Raw genomic sequence first — 27,866 nt, forward strand, 5'->3', positions numbered from 1 at the left:
ATACTAATTCCTCAGGGGAAAAATGAACTTAGATCACACACAAACTTGTACCATACACAAAAATTTAGTTGCAATGGAACACAGATAAATATAAAATGGAAACTAAAAATCAATACCCTCTAAAAGAAAATATTATTAAAGAACAACATCTTTATAACACAAGAGTAGATTTTTTAAGATAATGAAAACAATAACTAAAATAAATTTTTTTTTCAATGTTCAGTTTCCTTTAATGACCCCCATCTCCCTGAAGGGCAGGTGCAGGCAGCTAGGTGATGGCAAGAGATGTTCACTTGAAGATCTTGCCCTGATTGAAGGCTTTGCCCACATGCTGGAAGGCCCCTTCCCAGGAAAAGTACTCTCGAACCAGGGTCTGGGTCTCCTCGCTGCCAGGATCTAGTTTCCACCATGTGTATGACTCGTAGTCCACCTGCCAATCTGGACTCAGTGGAAAGGCAAGCTCCTGGCCTCAGAAGACCCAGACTCCAGAAATGGAGCTGCTATTGTTGGTTCCAAAGAGGATGACACTGGCAAAGGCGTTCTTCCTCAGCTTGTCCAATCGCTGAAACATTCCAGTGATGAGATTGCAACTCATGAAGGTCTGGGTGAGCTCTTCAGGAAAGCGGTACTCAGCGTACCACAAGGACCAACCATCCTTATCAAAGTGCTCCCAAAAATATGGCAGGGCCACAGAGAGTGTGTCCTCATTGGAGTATTTGCGTTTAAATTCATCCAACACAAAGGTACTCTTAGGCAGGTGAGCAAAGGGGTCCTTGGCCTTGGGCTCAGCAGGCAGTGCCTTCTCACATTCATCCATCTCCTCCTCTGGAGCTGAGGCAGCTGCCTTTTTTTCTTCTTTCCACTCTGCCTGGGGCTTCTGCTTCTCTTCCCTCGAACCCTTTTCTTTCCGTGGGGTGTCCTTTTTAGGCTGGCTCTCTGCAAACTTCTTAGCATCAAACTGAGCCATCTTCTCACACAGTTTCACCTCACCCAAGATAGCCTGGAACTGGGGCTGGTTAATGCAGGTAAGGAACCAGCGATTGGTATTGGGAAAGGCCTGGCGAAAAGAAGGTTCCAAGACCTGTTTATAGAGCCACAACAGGGTGCAGACGACTGTGATGTCAGCCAGTGTCACTCGTTCGCCCACAAGAAAAGTCCTCGTCTTCAAGTGAGCATCCAGCAGCCCCAGAATTCGCCTCACCTCCTCCTTTGCATTTTCAGTGGCCTGTTTGTTGTGGTGCATGATGCTCAAGGTAGGGAACACCCAGGTACTGGCTGGGGGCACTATGTCACTATCAGCAAAGCTCACCCACTGCACCACCTGGGCTGCTGCCTCTGGAGTACTTCCCTGCAGCTCCTCATTGCTCACATAGTAGGCGATGGCATTGCTCTCAAACACACAGAATCCATCATCACCCTCAAATGCTGGAACCTTGCCAGCAGGAAATTTGCGGAGAAATTCAGGGGTACGGTTGGTTTGGCCAAAATGGAAATGGGGTGGTACAGAGAGCACGCGGACCTGAGCCCCACTGTACTGAGCAGCGATGAGGGCCTTGAAGGCCCTCCAGTTTTCAGGGTATGTGTACAGGGTCCCAGCCGCTATGGTGATTCCGCAGAGAAAGGGGGTGGGGCTCTCCCTAAAATAAAATTTAATGGCTAAGTCATAATAAAAAAATGTTTATAAAAAACAACATTAAGAAACCAGTCGGGGAGGCTGGAATTGTGGCTCAACAGTAAAGACCTCGCCTACCATAGGAGAGGCCCTGGCTTTGATCTTCAGCACCACATAAAAATAAAATGACGGTTTGTGTACAACTACAAGTAAAACAAAATATTTTAAAAAAAGAAAACCAATCAGCCAGTCAAAGTACTAGGAGAAGGAATTAGTCAAACAAAGGACCTAAATTCCAACTAGACAACTAACTCCTACAATTTATTAATTTAAAAAAAAAAATCAGGCTGGGGTTGTGGCTCAGTGGTAGAGCGCTCACTTAGCATGTATGAGGCACTAGGTACAATCTTCAGCACCAAATAAAAATAAATAAAGTTCATCAACAACTCTCTCTCTCTCTCTCTCTCTCTCTCTCTCTCTCTCTCTATATATATATATATATATATATATATATATTACTATATATAGTTTATATATATAAACTATATATATTCATATATATATGAATATATATACTACTATAAATATATACACATACACACACACACACACACACACACACACACACACACACACATATATATATATATATATATATTTTTTTTTTTTTTTTTAAGGTGATCTTGAAAAAGAAAGGTAAGAGCAGAACATTGGTTACCAGAGGCTAGGAAGAGCAATGGGTAGGGATGGGGCAAAGCTGGTCAGTGGATACTACCTACAGTTAAGACAGGAGAAATAAGCTGTGTGTTCTATTGCACAGAAAGGTTACTATAATAATGATAATGCACCATATATTTTTTAATGGAAAAAAAAAGCATTTTGAATGCCTCACCACTAAGAGATAGATATCCTTAAACTGCATCGGAACATTATATAATGTATACTTATATCAAAATATCTTATAGTACCCCGTGAAGAGCACAAGTTCTGTATGTCAAGGAAGGAAGGAAGGTGATAGAAAATGAAAAAGTGCTCAGCAATCATAGCCACAGCCATCTTAAAGGCAAAGTCAAACACAAAGAGATACCAATATATTCCCATGGGAATGGCTAAAATTCAAAGACTGACGGTATAAGATGTTGGTAAGGTATAGAACAATGACAGCCTTCTCACTGCTATAAAATGGCCCAACTCTGAATGGCGACTCTGACAAACAGTTTTGGAATTTCTTACAATATTAAACAAATCTATCCTGAGTCCTTCCACTGCCATCCAGAAAAAAAATATATATGTATAAAAAGGACTTGCATAAAAAGTTTCATATCAATATTTTGAAAATAAAAGAGTCACAAATGGGAAAAACATATATATTCACCAACAGAGGAATGGATAAACAAATTGTGATATGCCCATGTAAAGAAATACTACTTAGCAACAAAAAGAAATGAAATTGATGATATGAACAACATGGATGAAACTAACAACAGGAAACCCTACCTCTACACTTCAGAGAGCATACCCTGCTTGATTTTAAATGAAGTTCTGAAACAGCAAAAAAATAATAATTTTTTGCTCAAAAAAGTAGGTAGTTTGTGTACATGTGTATGTGCATATGTTTGTGTGTGTACACATGAGCACACACCAAGGAATAGACTAGCAAGAGGTATAAAGGAACTTTTAGGAATAAGGGAAACATTCTGTGTCATGATAGGTGTATATGTATCATGTTAAATCAAAATGGAACATTTAAAATCTGTGTCGATTCTACCAAGGAAAAATATAAACCTATGATTATACTTTTATGTATTAAGCACTCCATTTCTCTGTAAACCCAACAAATGAAAGCCCTAAATTACATGAGTGAATTTTAGGAAAATTCACATTTCCAGGAAATCATATAAACTGATGTTTAAAAAGCAAAATACCATAACAACTAACATAATGTTTCACAAGAGTGAGAGCTACCCTGGGCATCATAGCACATGCCTGTAATCTCAGTGGCTTGGGAGACTGGGGCAGGAGGATCAAAAGTTCAAAGCCAGCCTCAGCAAGGGCAAGGTGCTAAGCAACTCAGTGAGACCTAATTAAAATACAAAATAAGGCTGGGGATGTGGCTCAGTGGTTCAGTACTCATGAGTTCATTTCCTGGTAACTACCCCCCCAACCCCTACCAAAAGAAAGTGAAAGCTAATATAATGCCTTAAAAGAAGGTGTTCTATCTCTTGGTGGACAGAATACATACATCTAGCCTTTGCATACCTTTATAATCATTATACCTAACTTACGGCTCACTGCTTGTACTCACAAACACAAGAGTCCAGATACAAATGAGACCTAAAATGAGGAAAGCTTTATTAAGGGTCAGGTATAACACTCTCTGAGACTGCCCCAGCCAGTGGAGATCTAAGACAACTGCAAAATAAGCAAAACCTTTAAGAGAATCCAATACACTGGGTCAATTACAAAGGAAAAAGAAAATGCTTATTTACACATACATTTCAATCTTTCTTAGTGGAGGAACCTTCAAACATAAAATATTCATATGAAATTAATTGGTCAAAATAGTATGCAGAACACTAAAATAAAACCATACACAGTATGATCTTTCTTTCTATATTTCCCACTAGACATACCATCATATTTAATAAGCATTTGTTAAGTTTGAAGATAAGAGAGACCGTAATTTGGGGACAGACTTTGGGTAGATCTAGGTTGCATGATGGCTGTACCACACATGGGCCAAGAGGCCTGGTACATCATTCTCCCCAGGTAACGCACCTTGCATCTACAAAACGAAGATGATAAAGCCAACCTTTCTAAAATTTGTTTATGAAAATTATATATTAACAAGAAAGCACATAGCAGTTGTTCAAAGCTCACTGATAGTAACTATCAGTAAGCTTTCTGTTTCATTATTTTTAAGAAACTACACCCACAGGTAGCCTGATGAGATAAGAAATTAATAATAGTACTTTATCTTTTCCACCTCCTCAATACGCCTTTTTAAAAAATATATCCTTGAAAGAAGTATCACTGTCTAAACCTGACCATGCTTGCTAGGAAAATCCTGGGATTAACAACAAAACAATATAAAATTATGAATCCTTAGTTCACAAAACCTCAGCTACCAGGATCCTACATTTCCCAGAAAATTGAGGGACTTTTTAAGTTAATTTCCTGCTTTTTTTTTTTTATTGTATCAAATTTCACATGTAATTTTTTGGGGGGGGGGGAAGTACTAAGAATTAAACTCAGGATCTCACACATGTTAAGCAAGCAAGCTCTCTACCACTGAACTGCATCATCAGCCCTTTTTAAATTTTATTTTCGAACAGGATCTTGATAAATTCTCCAGGCTGAAGTTGAACTTGTGGTCCTCCTGCCTCAGCTTCCAGAGTGATTGGGATTTTAGGAATGAGCCACCATGTCTGGCTGTATTTAAATTTTTATATGAAGTTTTAACTACTATACCTTCCTTAACCTAGTGTTATGAAAATAATTTAATGTTGGCCTCATAGGCAGGGATCCTGATTAACATCAATTACAACATTGCATTCTAATACATCATAACGTTGTACAATCATGCCTAATATAATCTGTACAGATTGTAACCTAATATAATTATACATAATTTAATCTATACAATCATACCTAATACAATTATACCCCTGTAGCTGCTAGAGATATACATGTGTGTACCCACACAAACACACAGATAGATGTATATGTATGAATATTTTCTGTCCTGATTTTTTAATTTGTTCTTTTCAGATATACATGACAGCAGGGTATATCTTGACATTTTATACATATGTGGTGTATAACTTATTCTAATTAGGATCCCATTCTGTATATATGCTTTAATTTGTTGAATTTCTATAAGTAACCAGTTACCTAAAAAATAATATATCACTCCCTATGTTTTGTAGTTTGTTTGCACAGCAAATATAGCAGTGTTGTCTTTTACTTCTTTAGTTTTTTAGAGGCTTAAATATCAGAAACTAAGCTTGGAAATTTTTTTTCTCAAAGAGTAAATAGAAGTACTGCCCTATGAATAAAGTCTCATACTTCAGGTCTAGGTTGCCAGTTATTTCTAGACTAGTAAGGTGGTAACTGTTTTAGTATGACACTAAAAATATTTAAAATGTACTTTAAAATAACATAGAAGAAAAAGAAATCCCAAGTTTTATCATATCTCCAAAGTTAAGAGATTTTCTTACTTTATGGAATAAAATCTGGAAATTGCTTAATAAGATTTTTAATCAAAGAAATCCAGTAAAAGTCTATCTTACAGAAAGTGTTCAAATCAGCCATTTCTCTTCAAATGGTGTACAGTAAACACACAGGGGGAAAGTTTAGCCACAAAACATCTCCTGCAAAAGTCTGTTAACATTGTATAAAAACAGAAGAGCACACATTTTAAGTAATATGTTCACATTATAGGAACGAATGTTAATTCAAATTCATTTTAATTGAAAGGGATTTTTCCCTTATAAATGAAAATTGCTATTTTTTAAGATATCTTATTGTTATGGCAACTGAAGTGCTAAAAATAATAAAGAAATATCAAAGTTGTTATAGCAACTAGAATTTTAAAAAGCCATGAAGTGTAGAATAATCAAACCTTAACTTGGCTTGAAATGTAACATCTATGACTCAGTTTTCAAAAGAAAACTTGAAAGACTCATGCTTTTGTGTGTATGAGTTGTTTCTGGAGTCCAAATTAAAGAAACAAAAAACAAAACTCCAGCATAAAGTTCCTTTTTACATCACTTACACCCCTCATTGTTCTATACATATTCAACACTGTGGCTGTGATAACCCTATATGTTACTGAATTCCATGCAGAGCTGATCTTTCCATAAATGTCTGTTAAACAGGACTCAACTACTCAGTTTTTGTCAAATCTGGATTTTCTAGTATTCTAACTTGCTTCATCCAACCAGTCTTCACTGTTCTGCTCTAGAATACACTCAAAGATCTACTTACTGCCAAAGTGCTATACCCAGAATCATCTAATTAGCGTTCACGTGAAATGTATATTTACTGAAGGCCTATCATCACATGCAAGGTGTTACTCAAGGTTGTGGAACCCTGTTCTCATAGAAAAAAAAATTCATAAAGTTTCTACACGTAGTGGTAAGTCCCTTGAAATATTTAAACAAGTTAGTAACATGAATTAATATTTTTTCCTAGAGAATGGCCACATGGAAACAACAATTTTTAGATTCAGATGTTTTGTATCAGAAAGTCAAAAAACTCTTCAGTTCCACATGTTCCTTGCTAATAGCTAGTGGCCAATGTGGTCATATATAAGTTGTTAACATAGCACATTTCTCCAGCATTCATGGACTGAAGAGACTCGGCTGGAAACAGACCCCTAAGAATATCATACCTCTATGGATATGTAATATTGGTGCACCCTTCTGTTTTTTTTTTAATACCCTTTGAAAATCTTCTTCTTAGTTATTCCCCTGTAAGACCCCACTCTATCTTGAGACTAGTAAAGAAGACTTTAGAAGCTTAGACTGATTTTGGTAGGAAAAAGTGCCAGGGACAAGGAGAGCTGTGGCACATGGTCAAGGAGAGCTTCCTGCCCTATCTCCTGTAGATCCTGGTAATCCTGTAGGAAAAGATGCCTTCAAAAACACAGACTCCTTTCCTTAACTACCTTACCCAGTAAAGAAGATGAGTAGTCATGACCACTGTCATTTTGGTCCTGAGGCCAATACAACTGAAGTACCTTTCATTAAAATAATATAACTATTACTGTCCTTCAGGTGAATGGCTTGTAATAACTTGCTGCATTATTAATCCGTGCTTATTAGTATCACTCATCAAAATACATTTTTTCCTAATTTTTCAAAAAAATAATTATAAGCATTCAAAAGTACCAGAAAAAGAGCCTAATATAATTTATATAATTATATTAAGGACTTAGACTGTACCTCCAAAAAAAGGTGAATTATTCAGTAATTGGTTTAATCATTATTTCCAACTACAAAGTAATTTATATCCACATGATGCCTATATGATTAATTATGTAATAGTTGTTAGATTTTTACTTGTTTATGCCACATAATTACTTTGCCTACCTATCTGTATATAGTATATATTTCAAAATAATTCTTAAATTGTAGTCTAAGAAATCATGGGGAGATTATCTTTACTTGTCTAAGAACATTCATTAATTTTCAAATTTTCATTTTTTATTTCTAAAACAACCTAAAAGTTCTAGAAGCAGATTCTGATACTTTGGCTGCTATCCCTCTATCTCTGCTATCTTTTTATTACAAAGTATCGATATGTAATGTTGGTGCTAACATTTGTTGAAACACTTACCATCACATTAGAACCAAGTATTTCTTTATTATGTTGCAGGCTAAGAAAACAGAACATAAAGAGATTTAATATGTAAATGATATACCCAGCGGAGGTCACATGATCTATCACCACACCATACACAAAGGATTTCCAGTGGGTTAGAAAAGTGTGCTGGAAAAAACTGAGTCATCTGAAGGCACATGGCCTCAAAAGCAGGCCAAGTCCAAGGGGGAAAAATATGCATGGTAGCTTTCAGAATCATGTTTATATAAGTTTCAAAAAAACACTTATTCCTAACATTGAACTAGTATGGTAAATATATGTTTTATTGATCTTCTTGTTTGGTCCTATTAGATTATGATCATGAGGGGTGAAAGTATAAAGAAGTTATACTTAACCTTCTGCCTCCACATATTTAGATAATACTAAAATAATACATATAGTCAACACTGGTGGCAGGAGGACCTTTGAGGATCTCGCTTCCATGAAATGGTATCACAAATTACTCAAAGTTGAAGACCCTGACAGATACAGCTGATATTCAAAATATGTCTTTTGATGATGATGATTAAATACCACGGCAATAAAAATGATAGGGAAGGCAAAAAAAAAAAAAAAAAAAAAAAGTTCTGTTGGAGGGACCTGAAATAACTTACTAGGTAATTAAATTCACCGATCAACAAATTGAGTATCTTTGGCCAGTCACTCATCTTCTTTGCCAGGCAATGAACTGCTCTAAAAATATCTTTTACACTGTTATCTTCATTGGCGAGCACAGTGACTGGCACATAATAGAAAATAATAAGTTTGCTAAATAAATCAGTGGCCTGAATTGTATTCCTCTTCTGCTGAATATCAACACACACAAAAATATTTCATAAAGCAAGAGCCTACTCTGGAAGAAACAGCAGGATTCTCTTAAAATATCAGAAATTGAGGTGGCTGAAACTTACCCAGAATACAAAGCTTTTTAAAAGAAAGCTAAAAATATTATACTTTCTCATCATTCTTGGGTCATGTTAAGGGGGAATGAGAAAAATGACACATCAAGGAATTGACCTACATCTGCCAGTACAACTTTTTTTCCACCAGGCAGTTTCAAAGCTAAGTGGCTTAAAGTGATTAGGAAGCATAGGGAACAACTCAGAACACTGAACCCTTGACAGATATCACTGCTAAGAGACAGAAATTGAGAAAGGAAAGAATAAACTTATTATACTGTTTTCAAGACATGTCTAAAAGAAGAAGGGACTCTGCTTCACTGGCAGAAGCCCAGTAAGAAAATGCCTCTCATCAGAAGGAATTGGCAATCAAAGAATAAAATGTGATTAAAAATTCAATTAGAGGCTGTGGCTGTGGCTCAGGGGTACGGCACTTACCTAGCATGTGTGAGTCACTGGGATCGATCCTCAGCACCACATAAAAATAAATAGATAAAATAAAGGTATAAAAAATTCAATTAGAGATAGAAGTAGGGATCACCAATCATCTTGGGCAATTTTTCACCTGCTAAACAGCACTCTGCAACACTGTTAACAAACTTCCGGATTGGGGGACCGAAATAGCATGACTGTTGACATACATAAACACACATATTCACAGAGGCTACATGCTGCTATTAATCTCACACTAACCCCTCCATAATGCCAGCTTCCATTCTCTAATGCTCCAGATTTTTTTTCTTGTGTTGACCATAACACAGGCTGAAGTTTGTTTAGTCTGGGTCTGCAACAGGGACTCACATTACAAACCATTACCTACTATTAGATCTCTGATCTTTAATTCACTTTCTTTTACCCACTTCCAGATACTGAAATAACAAGGTAAAACAGAAGATTATTTATAGCAATGGTTACTTAAACATTAAAGCTTTTTTGAAAAAAACATACTTTTGCTCAGAAAAAAAATTGTCTTGAGTTAAAAGTAGATTCTAATAGGATCTGAATGTCTTCATAAGATGGCAGAATTAATTGGACATTTTAAAATTAATTGGACATTTTTAAATGACTTCAAGTAATTTACAGTTAATATTTATAATAGGTATAAAGTAATCATAAAATTTTACTCAATACCCAATATTCTGAAGTTGCTTATAAGACAACAACAAGATAAAACAACTTCTCATTTTCTTCTTCTTTTATCAGATATGAAATATCTACAGTGCCTTCTGAATAACACCAAAGACCACAGAGTTATTAAATAAAATTTACAGGAGCCCATTGTTTGGATCCAACTCCTACAGTAGGTCAAACAAAGACCAAATGAAAATGGGGTGAAGTGACTCATGCTAGTTCCAAGCCCACCACACTGAAACTAAGTTCTCTGACCTTCTGAGAAATCAGGAGAAAGAAAGATAATAGCCAAATCCCCAAACATCCCAAGTTTAACCACATAAGAAGAAAGTCTCTGCATCAACCTCGACAAGGAAAGAAACTGAAGCAACCAACCACTTCTGTTCTGTTTTCTTCAGCCTCTTCTGTATATAAAGCCAAACTCCTCTGCTCAGCTCATCAGGATATTATTTCAGAGAGTGAGAAGTCACCTGGCCCCACCATCACAAACAAAAGTCAATGAATACCTTTAAATTCATGGTAATTTTATCTTTTGACAGAGTCTGAACTCTCCAGACTATGGCAGTCTTCACAGGACAAAGGAGTATACTAAAGAGTACTTGTGACAGAAAAGTTTTAGAAAATTTGAGGAAAACCTTTATTTAAAATCCTGTGCCTTTCTATTCATAAATTTTTATATCCCTAATTGTTTAAATGTCTATATATGCAAATATTATCTGGGTACCAAAAGATGGCTGCAGAAATGTGAGAGTCTACTTACAGTAATGGGTTGAAATGACATTTTGCTTAATAACTCCTTTTATAAATGTACCGCCCAAGCTGAATGTCATTATAGGACTATTTATAATTTAGAGCTTTCTGTCAAGATGATTTTATGCCCTGACATGGCACTGAGTAGGCTGGGAACAGCTGTATGTCCCAGAAGGAAACAAAATTATTGGTGTTGTTCAAGAGCAAAGGTATTAAATAGGCAGTATTTCTTACAGAAATTTATAAGACTATGACGGCTAATTGATTGTAATGTGCAGTAAAATTATGCCATTCAAGCAGTAGCAACCATGAAAATATTATTCAACCAATAGATTATTCCCTCTAAGTAGATGGAAATTAATTATAAATATAGTTGTAATCCTTAGAACTTCCTAAATGGCAGAATTACATATATGCCAGTATTACAATTAAAAATCTTATCTGTATACAAAATAGGTGTTAGAAATTTTTGGAGAACTCACCATTTAGCCAATATTCCTGGGATATCTTTATATCTGTAAATTTTTAATTCTGTAAAAATGCATTTAACTAATATGAACAGAGCCAAGACAAATGGTTAATTATTAGGTAACATGAGTATGTAATAATGGCAAACACTGGCCTAAACCTTTTGATTAAGAAAATATGACAGGACAATCAGACCAAGATTCTGTTCTTGTTTTGTTTTACTCGTCTTTTAAAATATATTAGAATAAAAACTAGTTAAATCTAATCTATCCCTCACATTTGGGGGGATTTTTATGAGAATCTAGATTGATGGAGACTTTTGAATACATTTGTAGCATATAATAGAAATGAGAGAAGAAAGCTCTAGTCCGCTTGTTCTTTGAAAGACAGAGAAGGAGTCACACCTCCTCCCAGTCCTCAATGCCTGTCCCATTTCCAAAATAAGATGTTAGCTATCTGAAGCATAGGATAGTAAAACTAGTTGTTGGTTTTAAGTTCCTGAAAGGACTTAACATTTTATATTCACAAGGGTGACTATTAAGAGATGTGACTATTATAAATGTGGGGTGAGACACAAACAACTTTAGACATAGTAGTTGCAGGAAACTACTTATTAACAAAAGAATATTATAGTATCTTTTGATTTCAGAAATCAAATTCCACTTACAGCAAATGTTACATAACACATTCCAACAACAACAAAAACTCAGCATGACAAAAAGATTCCCAATGATGTGATTTATTATCTACACATCACAAATAATACTCAGTATATAACAATGTTTCATACCAACTAAAGTCAGCAACAAAAAATGTAGAAAATCCTATTATTTGTAACAAGGATTAATTAACCATACTGTTTTAAATGCAGAATGATAATCCTGGTATTAACCTATTTTAATTCTACAAAAACTTGAATTCTGATTGTATGCTGCAATTTTGTAACAGTAATGCCAACAGTTAACCATGTGCCCAAATGAAACATAAATATGTACCATGAATGATCCTATATATGAGTCAATAAAATGTGATAAAGATTAGAATTGATTCCCATTTTTATTTAATAGTAGCAATTACTTGGGAAAGTGCATGATGTCAAGGTAACAACTGCATTGCATGTAGTTAAAATTATTCAGCACCTTTTTCCAGTACCTTTTTGTTTTATACAAAGGAAGTAAAAAAAGCCAACTGATGCTCAGCCCTGAAGTAAAATATGATTATTATTGGATTGCACATAAGCTGAGAGGCCCTTCAATGAACTTGACAAAGTCTGAAAATGCCCCTAAAATTTAAATGTAATGTGTATTTTTATCTTATTATCCAAAGGAATCTAATAACTAAAAACACACGCTCACAGAAATGACTAAGATTCATGGGAGGAAATGAAAGTCTACATTTCACTCATTTTAAGTGACACACAGAAAATGAAATTGTAGTAAGACATTACCGTTGCCTGCCCAAAGGCACAATGTCTCAGTCAGAGAGTGAGACACTTTCTAAGTGTGATTCTAGAACAAGCTCTGAAAACAGCACTCTCTCTCTTCTTCAGTAGTGGGTCAGAAAAGAGAAAGTTACATCCTATATTCTATGTAGGCCATAAAAATATAGGCACATATTTTCCTTCACTCATCACTCAGTAAGCTTTTTCTTGAAAGCCAACTGTATGTTATGCTTTCTTTCTGGACTCTTTGGTCTTGATCAAATACACTCTTATAAGCTGTGTTGACTTTTCTTTTAGAAACAAAAGAATTTATTTCTCAGGTAATTTTCCTTTGCCCTACGTATACCAAAAAAATTCTTGCTTTGTTTCTGAAAAAAGAAAAGGTTTGGTTCCAAACAGATGTCATATATAAATCAAAAGCAAAATGCGCACTCAATCTACCTTCTGTATTTAAATTACCTACAGAAGTTGTTCCAAAATTAGATTTGAAGTTTTGGCAGAAGAAAGAATATAGCTTCCAGAGAACAGCTCACTAAACTAGAAAAAGGAGGGAAGGTGAAAGTAGGTCAACAAAGAAAACAAAGAAATAAAGGACAAAGAAATAAAATTCAAAAGACCTCCAAAACTGTTATAAATAAAGATTATTAAATATTAATATTTATAATGCTTTTTTATCCCAAAGCATATAACTTAGCACTTAAACAGTCCTTTTGGCCCAGAAGTCCTTTAAATATTTTTATTAGTTGATTCATAATTCAAAGTACATGGCATTTTGGAAATATCATGAAGCTCATTTTAAGATTGAGAATAAGCAGCTTTACCTATGGTACCTTTTCCAGAAAATAAAGAAAAAAAGGCCAAATCATATCAGAAGTTACTGTCAGAAGATTTTTTTACATTCAATATTTGTTGATGCAATAGTGTTGAGTGCTTCCTATAATGTCAGATACAGTCCAAAGACATAAAATACTGGTGAGATAATGATAAGTGTATAGTGCATATGGTCATATTCACTTCTATAAGCAAAAGAAGATAGTGCAGCATAGAAGAATGAATATAAAACTTTGTTAAAGATTTAAAGATTTAGGTGACAGGTTCAGATCCTATAATTATTACTTATGTAACCCATAAAAAACTTTTTGCACCTTTAGATTTCCCATCTGAAAAAGCACAACTTAAAATTGTGATATACAAATTATCTTGTTTATCTCCAATGATTAAATATTTAATCTCATTTGATATTAAACAATGGAAGATTAAATAAGACTACATTTACAAATATTAGGGGAAATCATAAATTTAGCTGTTGTTACTACTTTTACCAATAGTAAAAAAAAAAAAAAAAAGAAAGAAAGAAAAAGAAACTCTTAACCCAAATTTCAATCAGAGATAAATGGTTACATAACTGATTTAAGATTATTTCCTGTTAAGTTCCCTTAGGCCTGTATTTGTATACCAGTTAAAAGGGGTAGAATCACTACTGGCCTAACTCAAGGGCTTGTTTCAGGATAAAATTAAAAAGCATATGGAAATAACCTTATAACAATGGACAGCTATGAAAAACAAATGATTATTCTTATTATAAATTTTATTTTCTATTTATAAAATTTTTTTGAAAGTTAGTCAAATGTTTAAAAGCATTTATTTGTTTAAATCTTGATGATATTTATTAATCAGACACAGGCAGCCTAGATACAAGAGAAGTCTTACCCAATAGGGGAAAAGATATTTTGGTAGGTAACATTTTCAACATACAAGTGTCCAAATTACAAAAAAACACAAATTTGGTAAAATATTAAAATACAGGGCTCCTCTTTCAAAAATTGAAAATTTCAAGACAGCAATAGCAGAACTTTTAATCAAAGAAAGGATTCTTCTAAGTGTGGGATCTTATGCATCTGGGAGATCACAATGCTCACGAAACCAACCCTGGAATGATGGCATAGATTCATCAGGAGTTACGGAGCCCGAAAGGCAGGGGACATATATCTGCAAAATATCGAAAGCAAATCTTCTAACCCATTAGCCTATAACCAGTGACAATCACCTTTAAGATCTAAAGCAAAATAAAGACACTTTCAATTCAAGGAAAGCTAGGAGACGTCATCAACAACAGACCTGAACCATAAGAAGTGCTAAAGAAATTATTCCAAGCTCAAAGGAAATGGTAGCAGAAAGAAACTTAGCTCTTCAGGAATGAATTCAGAGTGTTAAAAATAGTTTTAAAAAATTGTATCTTGTTCTTCATCTATACATGATTAAAAAGAGTCCTCTGGTTGCAATGTGGAGAACATGCTGCAAGAAAAGGGTACTTGTGAGATGAGAGAGGGGTGGAGACCATTTAGGAAGCTACTCCTACTGCCTAGGGAGAAGATTTCCTAGAACTCTGCAATAGCAAAGATGATGGAGGAAGCCCATGTTCAATTATAGTTGTAACATGAAGTATGTTCTCTTTTCAAATACTCTGGACTACACCTCTACATGAAAAAAAAAAAAAACTACAGAGTATTTCCTCAGACTGTGACATCAGCAGAAGATGAAGTTTAGTTTAACCTTCCTTCTGTTATGGGAGATATATAGTCCCTAGAAATATGTTCACATCACTCTTTTAAAAATTTTGTGCACTTATGTTAAAAAATGTTCTTTTCCTTAGACTTCCTCTCTCTAAATTGCTTGCTTTTTATTAAGAGTATTATAATCATGTATGGTATTTGAGTTCAGAATTATACATACAAGGAATTTTACTTCAATCCTCATCCTCTCCTCCTCCTTCCCCTTTTCTCCCTCCTCTACTGATCTTTTCACTGCTTTATTATTTTGGATTGGTACTTTCTACATATAAAGGTGAAACTCCCTTTGGTACCTTTATAGATGAATATAACATTATTTTGTTAAATTCATCCCATATCTCTTCCCCTTTACCTTTCTTATTCCCTCCCTCTCATTCTCCCCTTTTTTCTCCACTGATCTGCCCTATATCTTTATGATACCCAATCCTCCCCACAACCACCTTCCTCCCCTTAGTTTGCTCTAACTTGCATATATGAGAAAAAAATTTGACATTTGATTTTCGGAGTTGGCTTATTTCATTTAGCATGATTTTCTCCATTTCCATCTATGTATCAGCAAATGCCATTTCATTCTTCTTTATGGCTGAGTAAAACTCCACAGTGTGTATATGCCACATTTTCTTGATCCATTCATCTACTGATAAGCATCTGGGTTGATTCCACAATTTGGCTATTGTGAATCGTGCTGTTATAAACACTGTAGTGGCTGTATCACAATAGTATGCTGATTTTAGTTCTTTTGGAAAAATATTGAACAGTGAGATATCTGGGTCACATGGTAGTTCTATTCCTAGATTTTTGAGAAATCTCCACACTACCTTCCAAAGTGGTTATACTAATTTGCAGTCCCACCAACAATGTTATGAGTGTACATTTCCCCCACATCACCACCAGCATTTATTAATATTCATATTCTTGAAAACTGATATTCTTACTAGATTGACATAAAATCATAGTGTAGTTTTGATTTGTACTTCCCTGATTGCTAGAGATGTGGAACATTTTTTCATATATTGTTGGACATTTGTACTACTTTGGAGAAATTTTCACTTAGTTATTCTTCTCCTTTATTGATTGGGTTATTTGGTGGGAGACACAGAGTTTTTTGCATCTTTATATATTCTGGATATTAGTCTCCTGTCAGAGAAGTAGCTGTCAAATATTTTTTCCCATTCATTTGGCCTTCTGTTCACTCTCTTAATCATTTCCTTTGCTGTGAAGAAGCTTTTTGATTTGATGGCATCCCACTTTTTGATTCCTGGTTAGGGGTCTTGTTTATGAAATTGGGGCCTGCATCTATAATGATAGAGTGTTGACCCTATGTTTTCTTCTAGCAGTTGCAAGGTTTCTGGTTTAATTCCTAAATCTTTGTTTCATTTTGATTTGACTTTTGTGTAGAGTGAAAGATAGAGATCTAATTTCATTCTTCTGCTTATAAATATACAGTTTTCTCAGCACCATTTGTATTAAAGGCTGTCTTTTCTACAACATATATTTTTGGCACCTTTGTCAAGTGTCAGATGGCTATAAGTATGTGAGTTCGACTCTGTGTCTTCTGTTCTATTCCCTTTGTCTTCATGTCTATTTTGATGCCAATACCACACTGTTTTTGCTATTATAACTCTACAGTATAATTTGAAAGTGGGTATTATGATGCCTTCTCCATCACTTTTCCTATTCAGAATTGCTTTGGCTATTTTGTGTCTCATTCTTCAAAATGACTTAAAGAACTTTTCTAGTTCTATGAAGAATGTCATTGGTATTTTCATGGGGATTACACTGAATCTGAATGTTACTTTTGGTAGAATGTCCATTTTGACAACACTAATTCTGCCTATCCAGGAATATTCTCTCTCCAAATTTTATAAGCTTCAGGCCCCACAAAACTTGAATCCACACTGGACACTCAAAGGAAAAAAAATTACCATAAAATGCATAAAAGGCATGTTAGCGATGAAAACTTAAAGGTATTTTATAGATCCTCTTGAGCATTTAGAGTAATACTAGAGATGAACTTGAGTGATAAGTTTCATTTATAAGGCACTCCCACAAATTAAATTAGTAACATTCAACTTAGTGTTCTCTAATCAACATTCTAGATCAGCATACAGTATATTCAATATTCACATTATTCTGTATACATCAGTGATCAAATACATCATGAAGAACCTCTAGGGGCTGGGGATTGGCTCAAGCGGTAGCGAGATCGCCTGGCATGCGTGCGGCCCGGGTTCAATCCTCAGCACCACATACAAAGATGTTGTGTCTGCCAAGAATTGAAAATAAATATTAAAAAATTCTCTCTCTCTCTCTCTCAAAAAAAAAAAAGAACCTATAAACTCAATTTTGTTTTGTTTTTTAATTTTGGATGGAGCTTTAACATCAAGTTACACCTCCAGACCCCTCTATTTTCTATTCCCAGACACGGTCTTGCCAAGTTGCACAGGCTGCACTCCACCTTGGGATCCTCCTGCCTTGGCCTCTGGAGTGGCTGGGATTATAGGCGCTCCACCACACCCAGCCTTGGGAGTGATTTCTAAAAGGTAATGCAGATAAAGAGGCTGTTGAGTTAAGGCATTTAGTGCATCCCTTCATTTCCACAGTAAAGAAACTGGCCAGGTTTTCTTGGAAGGCTGTCCAAATATCTTTCTAATTGCATTTTACACGCTTTGGAAAGAAAAAAAAAAAAGCCCTCCAATAACCTAAACTCCATAACAAGGGACTCTCTCCAATATAGAATACACTAACTTACTACAGCTTCTGGCTGCACTACAGGCATCTTCTCTCAATCTAACCTGACAGAAGGAATTGGAAACAAAGTGTTTTCCTAGAAATAACTTCATTATGCTTTAAATGTGATGGGTTAAGTGGTAAAGAATGAAAATTAAGAGAAGAAAAATATAATTCTGCTCCTTGGGCTCCATAAAAGTTTTGCTCCCTGGGTTTTTAAAAGCATCTATACATTCTGAGAGTTAAAGAAGAAGCCTGAATCAAAAATGAAAATGGACAACCAACATCCAAGAGAAAGAAACTGTCTGGAAGCATCATCGCACTCCTTTGATTCTCTGACTTTCCTTCGTACTTTTCCATCAAGTAAAAGCCAAATATCAGATGATTTCGGTGTTACATAAACACAGAAGCTATGGAAAAACAACTCAGACCTAACAACACATCAGTCTTCAGCCTATTTTCATGGTTAGCCTATGAAAATAATTTTATTTTATGTAACATTTTATTTAATATACTTTTGATAAGAAATATAACTCTTTTTTTTTGGGGGGGGGGGGGCAGCGGGGTTAGTACCAGGGGTAAACTCAGCGCATTCACCGACTGAGCCACACCCCCAGCCCTATTTTGTATTTTATTTAGAGACACAGTCTCACTGAATTGCTTAGGTCATTATTTTTGCTGAGGCTGGCTTTGAACTCACAATCCTCCTGCCTCAGCCTCCCAAGCTGCTGAGAGGATTATAGGCATGAGCCACTGTGCCTGGGAACTATTTTCATTTTGAACTATATTGTCTTATCTTTTCACAACAAGAACAAACTATGCTATGGACTTGCTAGTATAATGAGAAAATGTCATAATTACAAAAAAATTAACTATTAGTAAAATACAGTATGACTTTTTAGCATATTTCTCTTTCTCAAAATTAAAATAAGTCAAAAATAATCATGTGCATTCACTAAGCTATAATCATTTAAAAAATATTTCAGGGGCTGGGTTGTAGCTCAGTGGTAGAGCACTTGCCTAGTTTGTGTGAGACACAGGATTTGATCCTCAGCACCACATATTAATAAATAAAAATAAAGATCTGCCAACAATAATAAAAGTATTTAAAAATAAATATTTCAGGAATATTTCAGTTTATAGTCCAGGACCCAGAACCTTGCTTCAAAGTTCAGTACATGAGCTAGGAGAAAAGCTGGTACCACCTGACAGCTTGCTAAAAATGAGAATCCCAATCTCTGTCTCTGTCTCTCCCTGTCTTTTTTTCTTACCATGATCTACAGGTAATATAAATGCACATTAAATTTTTAAAAAGTCTGTCTAGATACTGTTTCTGACAAATAAAAAAAATCATTTAAAACTGAATGTAAATAAACAACAGATTTTTAATAATTGAAAGCTTTAATAATTAAATCAAGACTTGAAGGTAGGTATAGAAGTGGTCCTGTAAATTATATTCTAAATTTAAACATTACCCACTATCAAAATGATATAATATTGGCATGCATTTTGCTGTCATATTTTTATCGGACTAAAATCTCCTCAAAGTGTCCCTAAGACTACCAAGGTTAAGGACAACTTTCTCTTATTTTTCAGGGATGCTTCACTGCTGTAGGCATTTTTAGAAAACATCTCCACCTTCAAAATAAAAGGACATAGCCATGATTTAATTGTCACTCTCTCAAATATTGATGTGCCATTAGAGAACCCCCATATTCAAGAATTATCCAATGACTTAAGCACCTTGAACCTGGTTCAAATAGGATAAAAATTACCAACATGGAATGTTTCCTCTACACGGCAGCAAGATCATTCTATAGTTACCTGAACAGTATCAGTGGAAATAATATCTGCTACCTTGCTGAGTTTGAATATAATATCTACTTAGAAAAGGAGCGTCAACTGGGAAAGGCTGAGCACCATGCTGCAGCACCCTCACATCCTCCACTGTCTCAATGCACCAATGAGGGCACACTGAGAACCAGTGAGCAACCCGACCACAAGCCAAACAAGCACTGCTAAGAGCTCTCAGGCCTTGGCTTCTGAATCCCCACCACTGCAAAGCCAGCAAGAACCTCTTGGTGTTCAGTCCCTGAAGGTAAACTAAGTATCTCTAAGTATCGATGGAAACTTTGATAAATCTGAAATTTTATCACTGTAAAAAAAATATATATATATATATATATATATATATATATATATTTTCTCCAAGCAATTTTCAAATTAGAATTAGAAATCATAAATTATTTATTAGTAACCCCAGTTTCTATTTCCCTTTCTGGCATATATCTTCTATTTGATCAGTTACTTAAATGTTTGCACTTTTATGTTAACTATAATATCATTATGGAAAATCAATATAATCTATACATGAGTCACAAAATTTAATGTAACATAAAATCAATTCTTAAAATTAATATGTTAGTGGGGCTTGGGTTGTGGTTCAGTGGTAGAGTACTCGCCTAGCATGCACGAGGCACTGGGTTCAATCCTCAGCACCACATAAATGTAAAATAAAGATATTGTGTCCAACTAAAACTTAAGAATAAATTTAAAAAATTAATGTTAGATGAACATACAACAATACTTGAAATAGAGTGAATATTTGAGTAACTAAGTTGTGTAACTTTATACAATTTATACAATTTATACTTTATACAATTCACATATCCACTGTTTAAAATAAATAAAAAATAAACCCAGAGATATAAAACGCAAATAAAAGCGATTGGCTACAGGACTGATATTCAAGACAGTTTTATTTCTATCAGATGTATCACATATAAAATAGTTAGTGGCTTTTCTGGGTTAACAATTTCTTTCTTTGTTTAAACAAACTGAATTAGAATGGCATCTACCTGTTAAAAAGCAATTGCCCCATTATTCACAAGACTGCCCTGGCTAAGTGTGCCATGAAGTTTGTAAACATTATACTGTGTTGTGGTAGCAATCATTTGCACAAGTTTGCCACCCTGAACTATAACTGATTTCAGGTAACAGACAGGGAATGGATTCCCCAAAGGGCTATAACTCTAGCTGACTTCAAAAAAATATGTTCAGTGTATTGTTATCCAGTGGGTGAGGATGAAAAGATAGGAGAGATACAAGGAAGAACAGTAACAACCTATACTGATTAGTTCTTACCTTCCTAATTCATCCAACTAGTTGTCCTTTTAAAAACTGAAAAACCTCTGTATGTGTATTAAAAAAAACTTCAAAAGCGATAAAACTGTCAAAAGCAATATCAAAAACAATTATAAAATTCTCATTAGTAGTTCATAATCACTTTTCATTTGGTAAATTAGGAAAGACCTGATCTGATGGATATAATAATCATCATACAAACACAAACCAGCTTGGAAACAACACATGTAACACATATGTAATGTATATACTCTCATGAAATTAAAATCCTCTTTTGAATAGTACTTCCCTAAGACTTCAGCTAAGCCAAATAAACTGTTATGGTATTGGAAATGTCAATATGATTAAAATAACTGAATTTACCTATAATTAGACTTTATTTTTGGTCTTGCATTACAAATTCATATCAGTTTGTTTATATTTAAATATATTTACACACATATTCAAATGTTGTCTACTAGTATTGTTTCTAAGTAGATGATCTGTCCCAGGATTTAAAAAACATGGTAAGATTAAAAGTTTAAAAGCCTTATAGATCGGCTACAACATTCCAATTCCAAAATTACTGCTTTTATGTAAATTTACATGCAAAAAGAAGTCCATTAACTTTCAAAGTTTATCACTACAAAATAATGTCTGCTAAAAATCTTTAAATTATTCCCTTCAATGGTACATTGACAGTTAAAGAAAGCTGAAATACAAGTAGCCAAGTCTATAGCTTCTTTCTTTCAAATAGCCTAAGCAGGCAGCTGATGAGCAGTTTCCTTTTTAATTAGAGTTGCTTCCTGATTAATTAGTCCCAGAACACTTAATGCAAGACTACACAGTGCCACTGGGACTGAACAATGATTTCCCTTCTGGTAATAGTTACATATCATCTTTTCTCCAGGATTAAGCTCAATCTATTTTCTGTTCAAATGGGAAAAGGTCTTTTCACAGAAGTGAGTTAGAAAAACTGCACCTCAATATCAAAACATGTATTATTAATCTCAACAGGAATACAGAATATGTATATTATCTAGGAAAATTCAGCAAATCCTTAATGTAAGGTTCTGATATGGTTTACCTAGAAAATATTGATTTGAAATAATTTATAATAAAGATCAATTACCATTTTGAATGCAAGTTTAGATTTATAAGACTGAATGACATTTAACTCTTGTAAACATGCTCCCTCCCACCCCCCAAAAGTACTTTAGCTTTGAAACACATCAAAGACGGAAGATCTGAGGGTCCTAGAATGTAAAGAAAGCTACAGCAACTTCAGTTATAGGTCACTATGAAGAACTGGCACCTTGCTTACAGGCCTACATACCCACTGTACAGTTGGGTAGGAAAACTAGAGTAAGTTTTTGATCCCAAACTGTCATTCTACTTTTCCACACAAGAACTGAAGACTTAAAAGAATTAAATGGAAATTGCTCCTTTTCACATCATTTTTGCAGGTATCAGGATAAAAGCTTCAAGATGCTGTCTTCAAAACATTAGTCATCTATTAAAAGATTAAGCAGTTTCCATACACACGTCAGAGATCAGCTTGTCAAAGGGTAGAAGTGACTGAATTCTTCTGACATAGTAACAATTAAAGCTCTCTTAGGGAAGAATACATGCACTCCCGTGACATTCTAAATCAGGAACAAAAAATTCTGATCAACTGTAACCTAGACTCTTTACCACTCAGAAATAAAAATTTGTGTACATAAAAACCAAAGGTGACCATGTGCTAAATGGAAATATTACCAATAAAATAAACTATGAATCTAGAAAAAGTAAAGATACAGCGTAGAAGGGAATGGTAATTAAACCAAGAATCCTAATAAATTGCTATAATATAATTATTTTAGTTGAAATAATTGATCTTATACTTAATTTGAATCAAACTAAAGAATGAAGTTAAGGGCTGGGGTTATGGCTCAGCGGGAGAGTGCTCGCCTTGTACGTGCAAGGCCCTGGGTTCGATCCTCAGCACCACATAAAAACAAACAAAGTTATTAAAAAAAAAAAAATACGTTAAGTGAATAACATATTAGTTAAATCAAAAGCCAGCTTACAGAATAAAACTTTAAAGTCTAAAAAAAATTTTGCACCACAAATAATATCCCAATTATGGAATGTATGTAGTATTCTTTTGAATAAACTCCAGAAATTTCACATAGGAACTGAATTTTGCCAAGATCAAAATAACCTTAAATATACTCACTCAGTGGTCTTTTGGGTTTTTCTTTTATTTTTTCTATGTGATAGGAAAAGGAAGCAGGACCTAGGAAATGAGTCTGCAACAGGGGAAGTACTACTAGTCATATTTCAGAGTATGTGTTTCTGTGTGCATATTAACAACTATGCATTTCATAAATAATAAGTAAAATGAACTAATTCTAGTGAAAAAACTGAAAAATATTGAAAAGATAGTTTTTCAAAACTAGTTTTCTGTCTGATCCCTAGGAGCTACTCATTAAACAACTTCTAATCAATTCCCTAAATTATAATACCATAGTCAATTAATTCCTCCTTTGTTTTTTTTCTTGTTACCTTTTGGGGGGGGGGGCTGTTTGCTTCTTGTTTAATCACAGAGTGCTGCCCCATGGAGTTTAATTCATTTAATCATTCATCACCTGCTCATTAGGTGACTCTGGGGATACAAAGTACAACAAAATGACAGTTTCTCCAGGATGACACAGCATATTATCTTGTCCCTTTAAAAATCAACTAAAAGCCCCACAACTAGAAAGCAGGCTTATCTGAGAAATTCACAGAGAACAAACATGAAACGAGAAATAATGAAAATCACTTTTCAGAACCACATTATCAACAGTTACAAAAGGGAGACAACTAATAAAGAGAATGGGAGGTAGGATGGGGAGACAGAAGACAACAGTAAAGAGAAAGCAAAAGACACTGAGAAAGTGGCTTGTCAACTAATCAAGCAAGAAGCTGCTAAATGAAACAATTTACCAAACGCAAGCAAAAATGTGTAACATGTTGGATGGGGGTTAGAAAGGTAGATTTGGGAGACCAATTTCATAGGTATCTGTTACCTATCCCCTCTTTTAACTTGATACTATTAATCAATAGTAAAGATATCTAAATGAAAATTTGAATGAAAAGGTAAACCATAAGTCCTGCAAAAAACTTACCACATGACATTACCCACTAAAACATAAATAACATTCTAGAAATCTGTGCTAAAGCCAATTAAGTTATTATGAAATTGGGATCCAAGGGTACGTACAATCATAGGCTCTTGAATATTTATGAGATTTAAGAGATATCATTGCTTTCATTTTCTGTTTAAATCTCCAGCTATAAACACAGCTAGAGCTATACGATAGTACAGATTCTATTATGCCACAAAATGATCTATGCTCAACAAGAACACCAAGGCTTCCCTCAAAACCATATACTCCTACTCTAAATGTAGAGCATGAAAATTTTCCATAATGTAGCTCAAAATCTAATACTTAAAGGACAACAAAAATTATATTAGTTACTAATTAAACAAATCGCTTAAGTGCATAAAAATAATTAAGAATATATTTTAATTTTTATACAAACATCAGTGCTAAGGAGTTAATGGGGAAACTATTGGTTCTCACATTCACATGTAACTATAGTTTCTATACATGTAGATATTATTATAACTATGAAGTATCAGGAGATGAGGACCAAAGAAATTTGATAAAAACTACACCATGGAAAAATAATAATAAGCAGGCTGGGGTTGTGGCTCAGTAGTAGAGCACTTGCCTAGCATGTGTGAAGTACTGGGTTCAATTCTAAGAACCACATATTAATTAATTAATTAATTAATTAATTAAAGATCCTTCAACAAGTAAATTACGTGTGTTTGTGTGTGTGTGTATGAAAAAAATAATAATAAGCAAAGATATAATTATGTAATAAGAAAACACAATCCGGCTACTAGGCACAGTGGCACTCACCTGTAATCTCAGCAAATGGGGAGCCTCAGATAGGAGGATCACAAGATCAAGGCCAGCCTCAGCAACATGGCAAGGCCCTAAACAACTTAATAATGTCCTGTCTCAAAATTTAAAAATTAAATTTTTATTTCTTTAAAAGAAAAACTTTCCTATAGCTACATGAACAAAGCATTAAGAAATACTCTTCTCTCCTTGCCCACATTATTTATTCACTTATTTGGTTATACTATTTTCAGGTTAGTGTATTTTAAAGAACTATAAATTTTTTTTTGAAGAAACATCAGTAACGTATCCGAACAAAAGCCTGGGGTTTTTACAAATACCAATAGTACAGACCCAGCTGGAATAACCTCATTCTATCAAAAAGCTCAATTTCTACAACTAGACAGGTGATGACAGAGAACAGAGAAGCATGTGACTAAGCAATGGTCTCACAATGGAATCTCGTGTTGAGTATTATTTGACTAACAAGCTGCATAGAACTTTTAAGAAGTAAGCCATGTAAAGAAGGAGCAAACATTTACTTGGTTGAAAATTTATCAAATTGAGAATTACATGAACTGATACAATCATTTTACTCTTCAATTTAATATTCAGTAAATATTACACAATCTCAAGAAAAATACTGATATAAACATTTCCCTCTGAGAAATTACAGTATTATATTTATAGTACATTCTACTACTCTAGAGTAAAACTTTATTTACTTGGATGTTTTATTAAAAGCCATCTGCTACAATAATACACTGGAGAACAGAGAAGAAAGACTTTACTGTGCGTAGTACCAATAATCTGACAGGAATAAACATGATGAAACTTTAACTGTCCATACAATGCTCAAGAAAGCAAAGAACTTGGAGAACCTTAAAACAGGTCACTCTCATGGTTGATTTTTTTTGCTTATTATTCCCCCCCCAAAAAAAAGATTTTTGGCAGGAATCACAACCAAGATTAACATTTTAACAACTGGCCATTTTGCTCTCTCTTACAGGTCAGGGAAAATGCTCTCTATCATTTATAAAACTGGGCTAGTCTTTTGCAAGTTATACATGTTTTATTTTAGCCATCAATGATGGTTTTCAACTAATTGATTTTAAAAAATCATTATATATTGCCATCCTCACACAATATCTGGCACACAATAGGTACTCAAATATTTTTGGACACTGTAATATTACTGGTTAAAATTTTATTACATCTAGATGACCAATTAAATAATCTCTTGTGATACCATTTTGATATAATACATATTTTCTGAGGATTTCCATTGTGTATATTTGTTCTAACAGAAACTTTTATTAAGTTCTTCCTACTTAAGAAGGGGACAAAGGTTGATCCATGAATAGTGAGTATCTGCAGCTGGTCCACTGGGGTACAAGTGGGGGAAGGAAAAAGAACACACTGATTTTACTCTGTAAGGCTCCCTGGATGGTCCAGGCTAAATCACTAATCAGCAGCTGAATTATTACAGAAGCCACTCCTTATACTGCATCTTCTCTCCTCTCCTGCTCAGACATTTCTCAAGTCTCCAGGGCAGACATTCTCTTCTGTGAAGTTTTACTTGGCTCAACCCAAGCAGAGCAGACATTACTACCTCCTGTGTTCTGTACTCTTGATTAAGACAAATATTGTAACTTGCATCATAACATCTTATTCTACCTGTGCACAGACCTGGCTCTTCCTTGGCTGCACTCCTCAAGGATATGAACACTTTTCTTCTATGTAGCCCTAGAAATCAGAATCTGGTTCATAGATGATGCTCAGTTAAGGGTAACTGAATGATAAGGGATTGGTATCCTCAATCTATAAAGACCCTTACAACTCAACAATAAAAAGACAACCCAATTTTAAAATGGGCAAAACTAAACAGATAATTCTCCAAAGAAGATTAAACAACTAGCCAACAAGCACATGAAAAGATGCTCATAATTAATCATTAGGGAAATGTAAATCAAAATCCTACTGAGATGCCATTTCATAAACACTGGGATGGCTGTAATAAAATAAAATAGGAAAATAACAAGTACTGGTGAGGATGTGGAAAAATTAGAACTCTCATACATTGCTCCTGGGAACACAAAATGGCTCATCTGTAATGGAAAACAGTTGGGCAGGTCCCTTAAATACTAAAACTTATCAGCCATACAACTTGGCAACTACACTCAAGAGAACTAAAAACATAAGTTCACATAAAAACTTGTACAAAAATGTTTGAGGCAGCATTATTCATAGTAGCCAAAAAGCAAAAACAAGCCTTCAAGTAAAATAAATATTATATCCATACAAATGGAATATTATTCAGCCATAAAAAGGAATTAAGTACCGATATATGCTATAACCTGAACGAACATAGAAATCATTATGCTAAAAGAAAGAAACCAGACGTAAATGATTACATATTGTATGGTTCTATTTGTATGAAATATGCTTAACAGGCAAATCCAGCAAAGTAGATTAATGCTTGCCAAGGGATAGGAGAGGGGAACTTGAAGATACCATGTTTATTTCTGCTGTGATGGAAATATTCAGCAATTAGATCAACTGAGATGGTTATACAACATTGCATAAAAATTACTGATCTACACATTTCAAAATGACTAAAATGGTGAATATTATGTTGACTAAATGTTCTCAATAGTACACCAACTAGCGCAGGACCCAAGCCCAGGGTGGGCCCAGGTCCATCCCGCCACTGTCACACACCTGCTGGAGCTCAGGCTCCAGCACTGGGCCTCTTCTTCCAATCAGCAGACAACCAACAGAGCCCAGGCCCTGGCCAGATCCACCTACATTGACATATGTGGGACCCAGGCCCAT

The 27,866-nt window shown here is 34.6% G+C and overlaps 1 protein-coding gene and 1 pseudogene across 4 annotated transcripts in view; both read right to left on the bottom strand.

The window, feature by feature from the left end:
* Nucleotides 1–27,866, bottom strand: part of Rabgap1l (RAB GTPase activating protein 1 like) — a 612,968-nt gene that overhangs the window by 392,314 nt on the left and 192,788 nt on the right. The gene's annotated exons all lie outside the window — the stretch shown is intronic.
* LOC143379509 (elongation factor 1-gamma pseudogene) lies at nucleotides 211–27,866 on the bottom strand (annotated as a pseudogene).

This window comes from Callospermophilus lateralis, chromosome 13 (assembly GCF_048772815.1).
Source record: "Callospermophilus lateralis isolate mCalLat2 chromosome 13, mCalLat2.hap1, whole genome shotgun sequence".
Taxonomy (NCBI): Eukaryota; Metazoa; Chordata; class Mammalia; order Rodentia; family Sciuridae; genus Callospermophilus; species Callospermophilus lateralis.